Here is an 18,021-nt window from a genome sequence, read left to right on the forward strand (position 1 = left end):
AGGAAGGAAGGAAGGAAGGAAGGAAGGAAGGAAGGAAGGAAGGAAGGAAGGAAGTTTATCACAGGGTTGTTTATAATAATAAAACGGCAATAATTTCAATGTTCTTCAAAAAATGTTTATACAAATTATACTGGATTTATAAAATGAAACACTATGCTTCTATTTAAAATAATGTACAGCTATAATTAATGCTATGGAAAAATGTTTGTAATAGGATGCCAAGTGGCAATAAAGATTAACAAGCAGAATGTACAGTATAACATTTTGTATCAAATACATATATGTATATGCACAGGGAAAACATGGGAAATGTAGTCAAATGTTAGCAGGGGTTATCTTGGGGATTGTAGATATTTGGGATTGTAGCTATTTGCTTCCTTGCTTACGTCTTTTGATGTTGCCCAATCTTTAAAATGAGCATTACTTTTGCAATCAGAAAAAAACAAAACAAAACAATACACACCAGGCACAGTGGTTCACGCCTGTAATCCCAACACTTCAGGAGGCTGAGGCAGGTGGGTTGCTTGAGATCAGTAGTTCGAGACCAGCCTCGCCAACATGGTGAAACCCCGTCTCCACCAAAAATAAAAAAAATTAGCCAGGCATGGTGGCATGTGCCTATAATCCCAGCTACTCGGGAGGCTGAGGCAGGAGAATCGCTTGAGCCCAGGAGGCGGAGGTGAGCTGAGATTGCACCATTGCACTCCAGCCTGGGTGGCAGAACAAGACTCGGTTTCAAAAAATAAAAGAAAAAAATACATATTTAGCCGTTTTCATAAAAATCAGTAAATAAATACCACTGCGGCAGTCATTCCCGTCCCCTCACTCCAATTTGCCTGCACAGCTCCATTTGTGAGCAGATGCCCAGGACTCTGAGCTTCCGCCCCACTGGGCTCCTCCCTCCTCAGCCCCGAAACTGCAGGCTTTTTTGCCTCTGGGCTCCCACACCACTTAGTTCTCCACTGCTGCTGTTTTCTCAGACTGTTCTATGCTTATTTTTAGGAGTGTTTGTCTCCCACTGGAGTATCAGTAGGCAGGACTCGGGCACAAAGCCTGGCGTGTGGTCATGATTCATAAAGCTTCCCTGCCTTCTCTCTTGGCCCCTCCTGAAGGCAAGAACTGTAAAGGATTCTAGTTTGCATCCCTGGTGCCCAGCAAAGTGTGTGACACAAGGAGGGGTGTGTGACCTCTGCAGGTGCCTGGGACCTGGGCTCAGAAAAGCCCCAACTTAGGGTCTGATATTCTACAGTCACTGTCTTATAAATCTTAATAATTTTATCTTGGAATGTGTGTTTTACAAATGAAGTCAGCCAGGCACAGTGACTCATGGCTGTAATCCCAGCACTTTGGGAGGTCAAGATTAGAGGATCGCTTGAGCTCAGGAGTTTGAAATCTGCCTGGGCAACATAGCGAGATCCCCATCTCTACACAAAAAAAAAAAAAAATTTTTTTTTAGGCCGGGCGTGGTGGCTCACGCCTGCAATCCCTGCACTTTGGGAAGCCAAGGCAGGCAGATCACGAGGTCAGAAGTTCGAGACAGCCTGGCCAACATAGTGAAACCCTGTCTCTACTAAAAATACAAAAACTAGCCGGGCATGGTGGCACATACCTGTAATCCCAGCTACGCGGGAGGCTGAGGCAGGAGAATCGTTTGAACCTGGGAGGCAGAGTTTGCAGTGAGCCGAGATCATGCCACTGTACTCCAGCTTGGGCGACAGAGTGAGACTTCCTCTCAAAAAAAAAAAAAATAGATTGTTTTATAACTACAAATTAGTAAAAAAACATGTGAAGTCCACTGGATCATGCACGGGTACTGGGAGCCTCAGCTCACATGCTGTCCTACCTTTGTTGCCTTGAGGGATGAGGTCTCAGCTACCCACTCCCCAGCCCCAAGACCACCACAGTCCTCACCCCCTGGAGGTGACCTTGGTGCAGCCACAGGGAAGGTCAGCATCGGGACTCAGGCTCCCACGATGGTCTTAACTTGTCCCACAAGTATCCCTGTGCCCCAGGGGTTGCAACATTAAAAGCAGATAAAAAACACTCTGTCCAGCGAATACAAAGATGAAATGAGCTTAGACATGCCACAAATTCTCTTTATCCCTTCAGTTCTCGATCTGCTCCTTCTTCTTGTTACTTGGGCTGCAGGGCATATGAAGATTACTCCAGAGGTTCAAGCAGTTCTTGTCATCTCTGAAAAGACGGGGGGGATGTGAAATATCCCCACCTTAACACAGTGGATATGATTTGTCAAAGAATGTTTCATGCCCCAAACACCAACCTGTTAGCAGTGTGGCACTGTTTGATCTTGGGCACTTGTGGCATTGCCTGGCACTCAGTCTTCAGGATCCATAACCGAGAGTGCTCTTCTCAGACGCCCCTGCTCAAATCAGAGGCATGCCAGCGTCCAGAGGCCTCATATTGGACTCAGACTTAACGTGTTGGCCTCAGAGGAGAACTCGAGGAAAACGAGAGTGAAAACTACCCTCCAGCCTCATCATGTCATAAATGACCCCGCTTCATACCAGTTACAAAGCTTGGGAGGGTGGGTCCCCCAACACCATTTCCTAAGCCCTGAGACTCTCCAAGAGAAGAATGCCTGGGGTTGGAGAAGGGAAAGATGTCCTTCGCTCACCTCAGGCACGTGGGCAACAGGAGATAGCACAGGATTGTGTGTGGCAGGTGGACAGTCAGTGATCTAACTACCCAAGGGGTTCACCTTGCCCACTGCCTAGACAGAGCCGATTCCTCAAGACAGGGGCATTACAATGGAGAAAGAGTAATTTACACAGAGCCAGCCATGTGGGAGACTGGAGTTTTATTATTACTCCAATCAGTCTCCTGGAGCAATCAGGGAGCAGAGTTTTTAAGGACAACTTGGTGGGCGGGCAAAGCCAGTGAGTGAGGAGTGCTGATTGGTCAGGGATGAAATCACAGGGAGTTCAAGCTGTCATCTTGTGCTGAGTCAGTTCCTAGGTGGGGGCCACAAGATCAGATGAGCCAGTTTATCTATCTGGGTGGTGCCAGCTGATCCATCAAGGGCAAAGTCTGCAAAATATCTCAAGCACTGATCTTAGGAGGGAGGGTCAGAATCTTGCAGCCTCCAGCTACATGCCTCCTAATTATAATTTCTAATCTTATGGCTAATGTTAGCCCTACAAAGGCCATCTAGTCCCCAGGCAAGAAGGAGATCTACTTTGGGAAAGGGCTGTTATCATCTTTGTTTTAAACTATAAACTATAAACTGAGTTTCTCCCAAACTTAGTTCAGCCTACGCCCAGAAATAAACAAGGACAGCTTGGAGGTTAGCGGCAAGATGGAGTGGATTAAGTTAGATCTCTTTCACTGTCTCAATCATAATTTTCCAAAGACGGTTTCAGTGATGTGTGGGGTGAAAAAGCAGATTGATAAAGTTCCCTTGCTGGGACTCATTTGTGAAATCAATGGCTGTAAGTGGTGAAGAAGGTTCACACTGCAAATACAGTGTTCTCATCTCAAAGCAAACTATAATTCCCAAGGAAACCGTGTATGTCAGGGCAAGCAGACAACACCATTCTGTATCAGGATGTGTCCCTCACGCCCTGAAGTGAGGCTTCCCTTAGCTTCCCCACCAGTGACAGGTAACAGCTCCTGTTCTCAGCTGCCCTGGCTGAGCTAATCAATGAACACTTACCTCCCTGGGGTGGCTGCCTCACCTCACACCCCTGAGCGGAGTCAGGGAAGGATCCTGCTTCCATCAGAGGACCTCTCTCCTAGCAGACAGAACTGTGGCCTCTGCCACAGCAATTTTGGCCAAACTGGGGATGTGGGGTGGGAGTTGCCCCACATTCCCCTCTCCTCTGCTTCCAGATGCCTTTGTCATACAAAGGGCGAAGGAAGCCCACACCTAGCACTCTGACCAGAGCTGGTCAGAGATTCCCCGGGTGTCTGTCCTTACCCCGGTCTGCTCCATGTGTCTGTGTCGTAAAGCCTGGGACTCTGGAAGGAAATGGGGAAACAGGAATAGGTAAATGTTGCCCTAAGAATGAGTCTCATTCCTCTGTTCTTGTTGGGATCTGTTCTTGGGGAGGGTGGAGACTGGGGGAAGCTTGACTTTGTGTCTTCATCAATAAACTGATTTACACACACAGACACACACACACACACACACACACACACACCCCTCTTTCCAGTCAAGGAAAAGACAAAGGAAGAAAGGAAAAAGCTTTCTCCAGCATTTAAACAAGGGGCCACGCTGGGCACAATGGCTCACGTCTGTAATCCCAGCGCTTTGGGAGGTCGAAGCAGGTGGATCACTTGAGTCCAGAAGTCAGAGACCATCCTGGGCAACATGGCACAACCCTGTCTCTACAAAAAATACAAAAATTAGCCAGGCATGGTGGTATGTGCCTGTAGTCCCAGCTACTTGCGGGGCTGAGGCATGATGACTGCATGAGCCCAGGGAGTTGGGGCTGTAGTGAGCCATGATCATGCCATTGCACTACAGCCTGGGTAACAGAGCAAGAACCTGTCTCAAAAAAATAATAATAATTTTAAGTTTAATGTTAAAAAAATTAGGACAAGCATGGTGACTCACGCCTGTAATCCCAGCACTTTGGGAGGCTGAGGCCGGCAGATCACAAGGTCAGGAGTTCAAGACCAGCCTGGCCAATATGGTGAAACCTCATCGCCACTAAAAAATACAAAAATTAGCCGGGCATGGTGGCAGGCACCTGTAGTCCCAGCTACTCAGGAGGCTGAGGCAGGAGAATCGCTTGAACCTGGGAGGCAGAGGTTGCAGTGAGCCGAGACTGTGCCACTGTACTCCAGCCTGGGTGACAGAGTGAAATTCTGTCTCAAAAAAAATAAATAAATAAACATTTTTAAAAAATAGAAAGAGGCTTACAATTTGATTTTGTAATGGGTACTGCAAATTATGTAGCCAGTCTTGATGCCAGTTAAATATGCATTAGATGAAATACTGAAGGAGTGGAGAGGAGAAATAGCAGCACAGAATTCTCACCTTAGCTCAATGCATAGCAACTATTCTTCCAATTGCCAAAATTCATGGACTCGTCACTGATGCCTCTTTATCTCTTACACTCAACATTCAATCCACCAGAAACTGCTGCTGGCTCTGCCAAAATAAATTGCAGCTCCTATTCTCTCACCAACTCCACTGCTATTGCCCTGTCTTCTGCCACCCAGTGTCCCTTCTCACCTACATCACTGAAACAACCCCACTCATCCCTGCTCCCACCCATTGTGTTCTATGGTATATTCTCATCACACCAGCGGGAGCAATCCTTTTACAATGCATGTCAGATCATTGTCACCCCTTCTTGGTATCCTGCAACTGAAGCAGGATATTTCCCTGACCCCTTGCAGGCGGGAACTGGAGTGTGGGTGCTGGAATTAGCTGGCTGCTTTGGCGTTAATTCAAAGGACGGGGCAAACTCTACTCATTAGGACTTACTGCACTCCTCACTCATGGAAGAGGGAGCATGCAGGTGAGCAGGTACAGGAGCCAGGGTGAGTACTTTTCAGGCACCAGCAGAAACATATTCTATACTGGCCCTGCAGCAGCATCTGGCGGGAGTGCCCACAACCCCTGAAGCCCCAGTGGAAGTGTTACAGTACTCTTTTAGCACTGCTGTCCATAGATGGCTTAAGTGTTAACAGCTTAGTGGGAAGTTAGTGTGACAGACTTCAGCACCCACACTTGTGGCACCCCAGTTCGTGTCTGGCATCCAAAAGAAAAGAGGTCACACGAACCAATTTGAAGGATGGTAAATGAGGGGGATTTTATGGCAAATGGAGGTGGCTCTCAGCGGGATGAGGAGTTGAAAAGGGGATGGGGTGGGAAGGTAATCCTCCCCCAAAGCTATACCATCAAACTGTCCCTCTGAAATCAAGACACTTCTCTCTGACATCCAGCCATAGTCTCCAACATCCAGCTGCTTCTCCTTTTTCTGCCAGCTGAGCCTGGAGTTTTTACGGGCACAGGATAGGGGACAGGGCAGGCCATGGGTGATTTTGAAAAAGGCAACATTTGTGCAGGAAAACAGGGATGTATGTTCTCACTTTAGGCTGTGGTATCAGGCTTTTCAGCTTGAGGGTGGGGCCCTCGCCAAGGACCTGCCCTCTTCTGCCCAGAATTTCCCTGTCTCCTGTCCCTATCACAATGTCTCCAAAGTACAAACTCTATTGCTTTAAACATTTTAAGTGCATTTTAACTACGTTTACAGCAGAAAAACCTGGCAAACACTACCTTACCCAAGTGAGGAAGGCTCACATCACCAGGGATGATGTATGGACCTGAGGTACACCTGATACAATGTGATGAGAAGACACCTCACCTCTGGGGTATGTCCTCCAAAACCCACAACCTCCGTGTCATCATGAGAAAAACATCAGGCAGATTGAGGGACATTCTACAGGACATCTGGCCAGTATTTCTGAAGACTGTCAAAGTCATAACAAAAAAAAAAAAAAACAAGAAAAAACTGTCACAGACCACAGGAGATCAGGGAGAGCTAACAACTAAATGAAATGTAGTGTCTTGGATTGGATCCTGGAATAGAAAGAGGGGGTAATGGAAAAACAGGCCAAATCCAAATAAAATCTGGAGTTTAGTTAATACTTGCTTTGAAAGCACCTACAAACACTCCTTGACTTGCCATGGTATTATGTCCTGATAAATCCAACATAGTGTGGAAATTTTTAAGTCATATCATCATAAGTTGGAAACCATCTGTATTTTATTTTATTGAGTTTATTCAGGAGGCCGAGGTGGGAGGTTCCCTTGAGCCCAGGAGTTCAACACCAGCCCAGACTACATGGGGAGCCTCTCATCTATTAAAAAAAAAAAGGTTTTGAATTTTGTCAAAGGCTTATGAAGATAATTATATGACTTTTTATTCTGAGGTACATTCGTATGAGAATTATATATATTTTGTTCATGTCAGATGGGTAACGTGCTGATGTTATGCCAAGGTTTAAGGGAGGCACATCTCACACATGCACGTGAACACCCAAGCATCACGCTTAGGAGTTACTAAAGTATCTAGTGTGGGAATGATATTGATGGTTTTCCAGGGTTGAATAATGCTTGAATTTTTGGAATAAATCACACTTCATCATGAGAAAAAGTGAATCTGATAAAAGCTAAAGTCCTTAAATGGTCTTCAAGGCTTTACTCTATCTCCCTGCCCTCACCCTCTCCCCTCATCCCACCTCATTACCCCTCTGGATTTGTTTGCTAGGGCTGCTATAACAACCACAAACTGTGCAGCTTGAACAAACAGAAATTTCTTATCTCATAGTTTTGGAGATCAGAAGTTCGAAACCAAAATGCAGCAGGGTTAGTTCCTTCCAAGGGCTATAAGGGAGAGTTCTGTGCCTCTTCCCAGCTTCGGTGGTTGCTAGCAATCTTTGGTGTTCCTTGACCAGTAGAAGCATCACCCCAATCTCTGCCTTCCACTTCACGGTGCATTCTTCCTCTGTGCATTTTTCTGCATCCCTTTTTATATGGACAGCAGTCATTGGATTAGGGTCCCCCCTCTAATGACTTTGTCTTAACTAATGACATCTGCAACGACCCCAATTCCAGATAAGGCCACCTTCTGATGTACTGGAGGTTAGAACTTCAAAATACGAATTTGCAGGGAGAAGACACTCTTCAACCCATAGCACCTTCTAACCCCTTCTACTTTGCCCCTTGTGGCTCAGCTCCAGACACACTGGCCTTGCACTGGTCTTGCCTTAGGGCATTGACTTTGGCTGTTCACTCCCTCAGAAAGCTCTTCCTTAGCTGCTCCTGCTGGTAACTCCTTCGCCTCTTCTAAGTGTTTTCTCTAACCCACCTTCTTGCTGAGGCCCATGCTGTCTCCCTTTCCGCAGCTGCACCTCCCCCCCAGCCTTCCTGACGTCCCTTGCCCTGATCAATTTAACACATGCATCCCTTCCTAACATACTACACCATCTGCTTGTTACACAGGCTATTGCTTATTGTCTCTCTCCTCTGGTGCATATAAGCTTCATGAGGGCAGGGATCTGTATCTATTTTGACCACTGTATCCCGTGTGCCTAAAAGACATTACACATCTCCTTGGCAAGTAGAGGATGCAATAAACAGTTGTTGAAAGTAACGAAAAGAAGAAAAGAAGGATTCTATTTCTAGAAACTGAGGACCCACCAGTGACTTGCCCTATGTTTCTCTTGCCTCCAGTCTCTGGGAAATAACACTGAAGGGAAAGTTAAGTCCACCATGGCTGTAAGAAATGACTTAGCAAAGCAGGAGACCACTAACTGTTCTGAAAACCCCTGAGATCAAGCAAGGTTGCCTTGTGGAGAGAGGCAGGGGCAGGTGCAGAATCTATTCTTGGAGGCCAGGGTCTGGAGTTGCAAGTCCAGGAGAGGGCAGCATTATCTCCAAATCAAACCAAATAACTGGAGGCGCCCAAGGAAGTAACCTATGTGAAAATTCCTCTACCCCATGGAAGTGCAATTGTAAATTGCATTAGGCAGCCCACGTCTAGAACTTAACACCACCCTTTAAGGTTTGTAAACCCTTTCACATACATTCATTCTCCCCTTAAAGTCCTCCTAGATGAGAGTTTAGCATTGCTGGAGTGTGAGCAGAGTTTGCACTGAGCAATCAAACGATATCACCCATGTGGTCCCATGTTCCTCAATTTGTCACAGGCTCCAAGCACTTAACAGTCCTGTCCCCATGGTCAACCCCCATTTCCAGCCCATAGACCCTTTCTCCAGAAGGTTCTCAGCCTCTCTGAGTGAACCTACACTTTCAAATACAGCACATTGGGACTTACTGGCCAAGGGATTAAAACGTATACAGAAAGCAAGTTTCAGAGAACTGAAGATTGTTTCACAGTTTTTAGGTCTTCCAGCTTGGGCTGCCATAACAAAATACCATAGACCAGCGATTTCAACAACAGAAGTGTGTTTCTCACAGTCCTGGAGACTAGAATCCCCAGATCAGGGTGCCAGTGTGATTGGGTTATGGTGAGGGCGCCCTCCTGGCTTGCAGATGGCTGTCTGCTCAATGTGTCCTCATATGGTGGAGAGAAAGAAAGAGAGGTCTGGTCTCTTCCTGTTCTTATGAGGACACTAATTCCACACAGGGGCCCTACCCTCATAATCTATCACCTCTCCAAAGGCCCCACCTCCAAATACCATCACAATGGGGGTTAGGACTTCAACATATGAACTTGGCGAGGACACAAACATTTTGAATCCATAGCAAGCACCATGTCACAGTTTGACTGGAACGATTTCCTTCGCTGATAACACTCCCTTACATATTCATGAGTCAAGGCTCTAGCAAGTTCTAACAAACTTTTGTCTGTCTTTGATACAGGTTTGCTTATTTTCTCTTACACGTGGCCAGCGGTACTAAGCTCTACCTGATATGGCCCAACCTGCATAGTCAACATTCTGTCTGATGGACTCAGCTGCCAAAGTGGTATCCATGGTTGCAGTAAAAATAAACCTCACAAATGGTGACCAGGGGGCTGGAGGGTGGAAGGGTTGGAGATGAAACTGGGCAGATGGGAGACAGGTGGGAAGAAGACTCTTTGTGAATAGCTTTTAATTTTTTTTATTTTTATTTTTTTTTATTTTTTTTTTTTTTTTTGAGACGGAGTCTTGCTCTGTCGCCCAGGCTAGAGTGCAGTGGCCGGATCTCAGCTCACCGCAACCTCTGCCTCCTGGGTTCACGCCATTCTCCTGCCTCAGCCTCCCGAGTGGCTGGGACCACAGGCGCCCACCACCTCGCCCGGCTAATTTTTTGTATTTTTAGTAGAGACGGGGTTTCACCGTGTTAGCCAGGAGGGTCTCGATCTCCTGACCTCGTGATCCGCCCGTCTCGGCCTCCCAAAGTGCTGGGATTACAGGCTTGAGCCACCGCGCCCGGCCATTTTTTTTTATTTTTGAAACACGTGACATAGTTCCCATTACACATTTTCAACGTTGAAAAAATAATTTTAAAATGTTAAACAGTTGTAATTCAACCATGGTGGCAGGAGGCCTGTGGTACACCTGAGAACCTGCTCTAAGCTCTGGCATGTGCAGTTGTATGTCTTCTGGCTGTTCTGTCTCAATTTCCATCCAGAGCCAAGGAAGCCTTCAGCCAATTCCAGAGAGCATCTTTCTGGGCCCTGGGTTTAGAGACCTGTGATTCTCTTTTTTCCCTCTGCTCCAGATTCTCCAAATCAGCTCACCTTGGGCTTTCTCGGCCCTGTGTCTTTCCTGTCACTGGTATGTCAACTGCCTCCACTCAGTGCCTCCCCTTAGCCCTTCCTGTCCTTATGGTTTCTAAATGTGATTCTAATAGCTTCACAAATGTGCTCCTCCACTTTCCTAGGCACCAAAGAAACCTTGACCCATGGGCTTTAATTTCACCCTTGCAGTGAATTCTTATTGACTTTCACTGACCACTGGAACCCACCTACTTGCCCTGAGAACACTCCCATTACCTTTCAATTAAAATAAGACCCTTGGCCGGGCGTGGTGGCTCAAGTCTGTAATCCCAGCACTTTGGGAGGCCGAGCCCGGCGGATCACGAGGTCAGGAGATGGAGACCATCCTGGCTAACACCGTGAAACCCCGTCTCTACTAAAAAAAAATACAAAAAACTAGCCGGGCGAGGTGGCGGGCGCCTGTAGTCCCAGCTACACAGGAGGCTGAGACAGGAGAATGGCGGGAACCCGGGAGGCGGAGCTTGCAGTGAGCTGAGATTGCGCCACTGCACTCCAGCCTAGGCGACACAGCAAGACTCCATCTCAGAAAAAAAATAAAATAAAATAAAATAAGACTCTTGATTTATACTTTTTTATATATATAAAATATATATGTTTATAAAATATATATATAATATATATATAATAGATACACATATATCCAGATTCCTGCTGAAATTACCTCTCCCTGTTCCAATGCCACACGTCTAGTTCAGCCTGCAGATGAGTTTCTTTGACGGCATGGGATTGGTTTCTTTGTTTGTTTAAATTAGAATTGGCTTCCAACTTTTAAAACTTGAGACTTTTTCACATTTAAAAACATCTGGATTTATACACTCTCCTTTAAAATTTTGAAGATCTGGGCCTGGTGCCATGGCTCACGCCTGTAATCCCCACACTTTGGGAGGCAGAGGCGGGTGGATCACCTGAGGTCAGGAGTTTAAGACCAGCCTGGCCAACATGCTGAAACCCCATCTCCACTAAAAATATGAAAATTTGCTGGATGTGGTGGCATGCACCTGTAATCCCAGCTACTCCGGAGGCTGAGACAGTTTTACTTATATACAAAACCTGAACCCAGGAGGCGGAGGTTGCAGTGAGCCGAGATCACACCATTGCACCCCAGCCTGGGTGGCAAGAACAAAACTCTGTCTCAAAAAAAAAAAAAAAAAATTGAAGATTTGACAACACTGAGCTCATGGCAAAACTCAGTTAAACCTGGAATGTAAAAGAAATCCTAGAAATAGAGCCAAACTTACACAATCACTTGATTTTCATCAAAAGTTCCAAAGCAATCCAGTGAGGGAAAGGAAGATTTTATCAACAATGCGGGCCAGGCACGGTGGCTCACGCCTGTAATCCCAGCACTTCAGGAGGCCAAGGCGGGTGGATTGCTTGAGGCCAGGAGTTTCAGACCAGCCTGAGCAGCTTGGCAAAACCCTGTCTCTACAAAAAATGCAAAAATTAGCTGGGCATGCTGGTATGTACCTATAGTCCCAACTACTGGAGAGGCTAAGGTGGGAGGATTGTTCCAGCCTGGTAGGCAGAGATTGCAATGAGCTAAGACCCAGCCTGAGTAAAAGTGAGATTCCACCTCGAAAGAAAAAAAAGAAAGAAAAAGAAAAGAAACATCATTACCCAATCACCAGAATGACTAAAAATACAAAAGCATGATAATATCGACTATTAGTGAGGTTGTGGTGCAACTGGAATCCTCACATATAATTGCTGGGAATGCAAAATGGTGCAACCACTTTGGTAAAAGGTCTGGCAGTTTCTTATAAAATTAAACATACTTCTACTCTCTGACCCAGCAATCCCACTCCTAGGAATATGCCCAAGAGAAATGAAAATAATATGTTCACAAAAATATTAATAGCTTTATTGATAATTGCCAAAACCTAGAAACAGTCCAGGTGTCCATCAATAGGAGGATGGCTAAACAAACATACAGTGGAATAGTCATACCATGGAATCATTCTCATCAATAGAAAGGATTGAATTACTGATATACTCCACAACATGATGTATCTTAAAAACATTACACTGAGTAAAAGAAGCCTTCCACTTCTATGAAGTTCTAGAACAGGCGAAACTAATCTGAAAATAATCAGAGCAGAAGTTACCTCTGGGAGGATGGAGGCAGAGACAAACCAGCCACAGGGGGATATAAGAGGATTTTTAGGAATGATGATAATGTTTTCTATATTGATGGGCATTGGAATTACACAGGAGCACCTATTGGTTGAAACTTAGAGAATATACACTTAAGATTTGTGCACTTCATTGTATATAAATTTTACATCAAAAGAAAACACTAAAGGCCAGGTGCAGTGGCTCACGCCTGTAATCCTGGCACTTTGGGAGGTCAAGGTGGGAGGATCACTTGAGGTGAGGAGTTTGAGACCAGCCTGGCCAACATGGCGAAGCCCCATCTCTGCTAAAAATGCAAAAACTAGCAGGGCGTGGTGGCACACGCCTGTAATCCCAGCTACTTGGGAGGCTGAGGCAGGAGAATCACTTGAATCTGGGAGGCAGAGGTTGCAGTGAGCCAAGATCGTACCACTGCACTCCAGCGTGGGCAACAGAGACTCCGTCTCAAAAAAAAAAAAAGAAAAAAAACTATAAACAAATATTGATCTCTAATCAATGATGTACACACTGACGTATTTAGGGAGAAGTATACTGCTGTCCCCAGTTACTTTGAAACACATCCAAAAGAATGGATTAATGGCTATAGGGATGGATAATGGATAAATACGAGATAAAGCAGGTAAAATGTTAATGGCAGAATCTAGGTAGTAGATGTACAAGTAGACAGTCAGTGAAATTCTGTCAACTTTTCTTTTCTTTTCTTTCCTTTTTTTTTTGGGGGACGGAGTCTCACTCTCATTGCCCGGGCTGGAGTGCAATGGCGAGATCTCGGCTCACCGCAACCTCTGCCTCCCAGGTTCAAGCAATTCTCCTGCCTCAGCCTCCCAAGTAGTTGGGATTACAGGCATGAGCTACCATGCCTGGATAATTTTTTGTATTTTTAATAGAGACAGGGTTTCTCCACGTTGGTCAGGCTGGTCTCGAACTGTCGACCTCAAGTGATCCACCCACCTCGGCCTCCCAAAGTGCTGGGATTACAGGCATGAGCGACCGGGCCAGGCCCAACTTTTCTTTATGTTTAAAATTGTTCACAATAAAATGTTGGGGCTATCAGCTGGCATTGTCTTGGCCAACTCCTTTAACCCGTAACAGGTTGCCACACTTTGTACCCCTCATTGCCTCATGGCCAGAGTGCTTCACTCATTTACATTACCTAGCATGTTTCATCCTAGACACATACTGCATATCCTAATGATTGTTAACCAAATATCTGGAAGAAGCAGAATAGCATTATAACAATTCTACTACTTATCAGTTCTGTAACCTTGGAATTTTTTTTTTTTTTTTTAAGATGGATTCTCATTCTGTCACCCAGGCTAGAGTGCAGTGCCCTGATCTCAGCTCACTACAACTTCTGCCTCCCGGGTTCAAGTGATTCTTCTACCTCAGCCTCCCAAGTAGCTGGGATTACAGGTGCATACTACCATGCCTGGCTAATTTTTGTATTTTTAGTAGATATGGGGTTTCACCATGTTGGCCAGGCTGGTCTCAAATTCCTGACCTCTGTTGATCCACCTGCCTCAGCCTCCCAAAGTTCTGGGATTATAGGCATGAGTCACCACACCCAGCCGTGACCTTGGGAAAATTAATTCTCCTCTGAGCCTAGGTTTCCTCATCTGTAGGATGAAGTGCGATGATGAATGCAAAGTTCCTGGCACACTGGTTAGCACCAGATATATGTTAACTATTATTACACAGTTTAATATATTGACTTTGTAAATGCACACAGATAAAGTGATGACTGATTTTCACAGTAAGAAACTCCCGAGAGTTTAGACTCACAAACTAAGGGTGGGAATACTGTTTTCCTAACAATTGCCCTATTTGCTTTCACTACATTTCCTCTCACATAGGAGAAGCTACCTTTATTCTACCCTGTTCAACAAGCACCTACTATTAGGTATACCTGTGGGCTAAGCACAGTCTCTGCTATAGCGGAGCCACAGGGGTAACTGCAATAATACATGTACGTTCAAGCTGCAGTGGTGACAAGAAAAGCCTCCAGAAAGAGGCAACACTTGAGTTGGGTCTTGCAGGATGAATAGGGGTTTTCCAGGTAGACCTGGGGAAGGAGGCCTGTCTAGGCACCAAGAACAGCATATGCAAAGGCACTGAGCAATAAAAGAGCAATGGAAGGAATCCTCAGAGTTAACAGATAGTCTGTATTATGAGCAACCAGGGAAGCAGATGAGGCCAGCAAGAGAGGTCGGAACCAAATCATGCCCTGTTTGCCATGCTACAAGAGTCTGGATCTTGTGCTGCAGATAAAGAACCATCAGCATACTTTAGGAAGATACTTCTACAGCAGAATGGGGCTATACTGACAAGAGAGAGACCTGAAGCAAGGCCAGCCACTAGTGCTGCCCACTGCTCAGAAGAATTGCCTGATTTGTGTAATTTAGGGGAAGGAATCTGCATAATGTGGTCAAGGGGTTGTGTGCCAGGGTGAGGACAGCCTGGCATGACTGTGTAGATGGTTGTACCATTTACCAAGACAGGGAACGGAGGAGAAACAGCAAGTTTAGGGAAAAGAAATCATGATTTATTTTTGACCAGGAATTGATTAAAACGTCTGCTCTCAAAGTGTTGTCTTGGCAGTGATAAAAACTATGGGTGGCTGAGGTCACCCAAGGAGAAACTAAGGCGTGAGAAGGGATAAGGGTCGCAGCTCCCAAATGCACTTGTTTTCTCTGGTGCTTCTCACACAAATCTGTGACTTGAATGACTCACATCTTCCAACCATGTTGAGTTATAATCGGGACAATAAATTACACACATAATGTTTGGAAATAGACAAACAGAAAACTAAACATTCCCTAGGTCTCTAAAGCCCAGTGCATAACACAGCCAAGCTGCCTCCTGCCTTTCGACTTAATCCAGGGACAGAGTTGATGGGTAGCACCGACAAGCCCCAGAAGAAACTCAGTCTCCCATATATTTATTCCCTTTTTCCTCTTGGTGCTATTTAAGGAACAAACACTTCCCCTTTAAAGGTGGTAATCTTAAAAATAGAAAGACAGCACGAAAAATGTGTTAGTTGTCAGAAGACCTGGGTTAGAGTCACATGGAGTTTGCCAACTTAACCCAACCTCTTGGAACCTCCTTCTTCTCTTTGTAAAAATAAGGCTAATAATAACTACTGTAAAGAACAAATGAGGAAATAAACTTTAAAATGTGTCTGAGAGCTAGGCGCGGTGGCTCATGCCTGTAACCCCAGCACTTTTGGAGGCCAAGGCAGGCAGATCACCTGAGGTCGGGAGTTTGAGACCAGCCTGACCAACGTGGAGAAACCCTGTCTCTACTAAAAATACAAAATTAGCTGGGCGTGATGGTGCATGCCTGTAATCCCAGCTACTTTGGAGGCTGAGGCAGGAGAATTGCTTGAACCCAGGAGGCGGAGGTTGCAGTGAGCTGAGGTCGCACCACTGCACTCCAGCCTGGGTAACAAGAGGGAAACTCTGTCTCAAAATAAAATAAAATAAAATGTGTTTTATTTTAAAACTCTTAAATAAAACTCCAAAACTCTGCTCCAGGCTGTAAAGAACAGAAACCCACTCCCAGGAGCTCAAGTCAAAAGAGAATTGATGGAAACGTTACAACAGGCAATCTCGCCAACTTGCAAGAACAGGCAACGCAGGACAGCTTGCCACTCAGGAACTGGAGCTGGAAGCCTGACGCTGCTCCCACTGCAGCATTCTCTCTGGGGCCATATGGTCTGCATCTCTGCTTCCCTCTGTGGGTCCGTGCACTCCTACATGGTAGACGTGACAGTTGTCTATCCACCATCCATCCCCCTTCCTCTCTCACTAACAGAACCTCCATTGGATGAGGATGGTCTAAGCCAGTTGTGCAACCTATTGCCCACTCTGCCAGCCTTCTTTACACCTAGTGGTGGCCACGGATATGGTTCTGGTCAATGAGGCTCAAGGAGAAGACTGCTGGGAACTCTAAAAAACCTCGCTTTTCCTACCAAAAAGAAAGAAAGACACTGCTTGGCACCCTCTCTCCCTTTTCCTTCCTTTTGCTTGTGACTGCTAGAGCTGCAGCAACCATCATGGTACCATCAGGAAAAGGACAAAAGAACTGGGAAGAGAGAAATCAGTCCTGGACATTGCTGAGCACCCAACCAATATTAGCAAATTTTATGTGTAAAATTACAACACCAAAAAAACACCTCACCCCTATGTTTTTAAGCCACTGGAATTAGGTTTTTGTCACTAGCAGCTGAGGGCACTCTTGATTAATAATACGACCATCTAATTTGGGGTCTTCTCAACTTCCATCATCCTCAAACCACCTTCAGCATTTTTGCCATGCCTGCTTAAGTACCATGCTCTTCTTTAAATTGAGTCACTTTTATTAACGTGACTTAAAACAAATATATAATGATTTAAATTAAAATAGATTCACCATTAATCACCCAAAACCATCCCATTTTTACCAATGGAGCACTTTGCAAAAGCAAACCCAACTCCAGCTATGTCTCTTATGCCCCCACCCTCAACTCCCAGGAGGGAAGGCTCTGGAGCAGGGTCTTCCCCAAGTCACATGGCACCTAGGCCCACACGCACCTCAGGAACTCTACAGAGATGGAGATGATCAGTAGGTCTGCTGAATAGTAAGACTTACACAGGATTTGTGGTAGTAGTATTAAATGGTCTTATTTCAAAACTAAGATGTTTGCATTTATTTCTGAGGATAAATTAGGGAATACTGAGCAGTCCTTTTTTTGTGTCGGTGCAGAGAAAGCTATGTGGCTGGGGAAGAAACAGAAATACCCAGGCCAGCTGGTACCGCTGGTCCAGCAGAAGCAGGAAGCTCCTTCAGATGTTCCTGAACACTTTGCTCCGCCCACCTCCCAGCATTCTCCACTTAGTGTCCATTCAATTATGACAGTAACATTTCAAGTCAGTGGAGAAAAGATGGGTTATGCAACAGTGGTGATAGGATAGTTGAGAAATTATTAGGAAAAAATAGTTATATCCCTAACTCACTCCACTTATATACACATATGCAAAAAAAAATCAGATGGGTGAAAGCCTTAAATATAAAAGAATTTATCCATAAACTATGCTACATTCATACAATAGACTATTGTGCTGTAGTCAGTTAGAAAAGGAAGAAGTAAATATGTATGTACTTACAAAGAACTATACACAATAAAAAGTAGTTTATAGGCCAGGTGTGGTGGCTCACACTATAATCCCGAGACTTTGGGAGGCCAAGGCAGGCAGATCACTTGAGGTCAGGAGTTTAAGACCAGTCGGGCCAACATGGTGAAACCCTATCTCTACTAAAAATACAAAAATTAGCCAGGTTTGCTGGCCTACGCCTATAATCGCAGCTACTAGAGAGGCTGAGGCAGGAGAATCGCTTGAACCCAAGAGGTGGAGGTTGCAGTGAGCAAAAATCACACCACTGCACTCCAACCTGGGCAACTAGACTCTGTCTCAAAAAAATCCAAATTATATATAACATATATGGAATGATACCATTTATGTTAAATGTGTGCATAGATATCCATATGAACATATGATAAAATGCATTAATAGAGTCTGAAAGGATAAACCTTAATTGGTTTAACAGTCATTCTTTTTTTCATGGAAATGCAGAATTATTTACTTAC

General features: G+C 45.2%; 1 long non-coding RNA gene and 1 other non-coding gene across 2 annotated transcripts in view; both read right to left on the reverse strand.

Annotated features, from left to right (window-relative positions):
- The window catches only part of LOC111546065, a 4,728-nt gene extending 756 nt beyond the window's left edge, over positions 1–3,972 (reverse strand). The window contains exons 1-2 of the long non-coding RNA XR_002732634.2: positions 2,282–3,972; positions 1,912–2,193 (exon numbers count right to left, since the gene is read on the reverse strand). This is a non-coding gene — a long non-coding RNA (uncharacterized LOC111546065). The remainder of the gene's footprint in view (positions 1–1,911; positions 2,194–2,281) is intronic.
- Positions 3,973–6,941: 2,969 nt separating this feature from the next.
- On the reverse strand, positions 6,942–7,045 carry LOC111549455. Its single transcript, XR_002733744.1, has one exon. It is a non-coding gene; the product is annotated as a small nucleolar RNA U13 (small nucleolar RNA).
- Between the last annotated feature and the right edge of the window lie 10,976 nt (positions 7,046–18,021).

This window comes from Piliocolobus tephrosceles, chromosome 11 (assembly GCF_002776525.5).
Source record: "Piliocolobus tephrosceles isolate RC106 chromosome 11, ASM277652v3, whole genome shotgun sequence".
Classification (NCBI taxonomy): Eukaryota; Metazoa; Chordata; class Mammalia; order Primates; family Cercopithecidae; genus Piliocolobus; species Piliocolobus tephrosceles.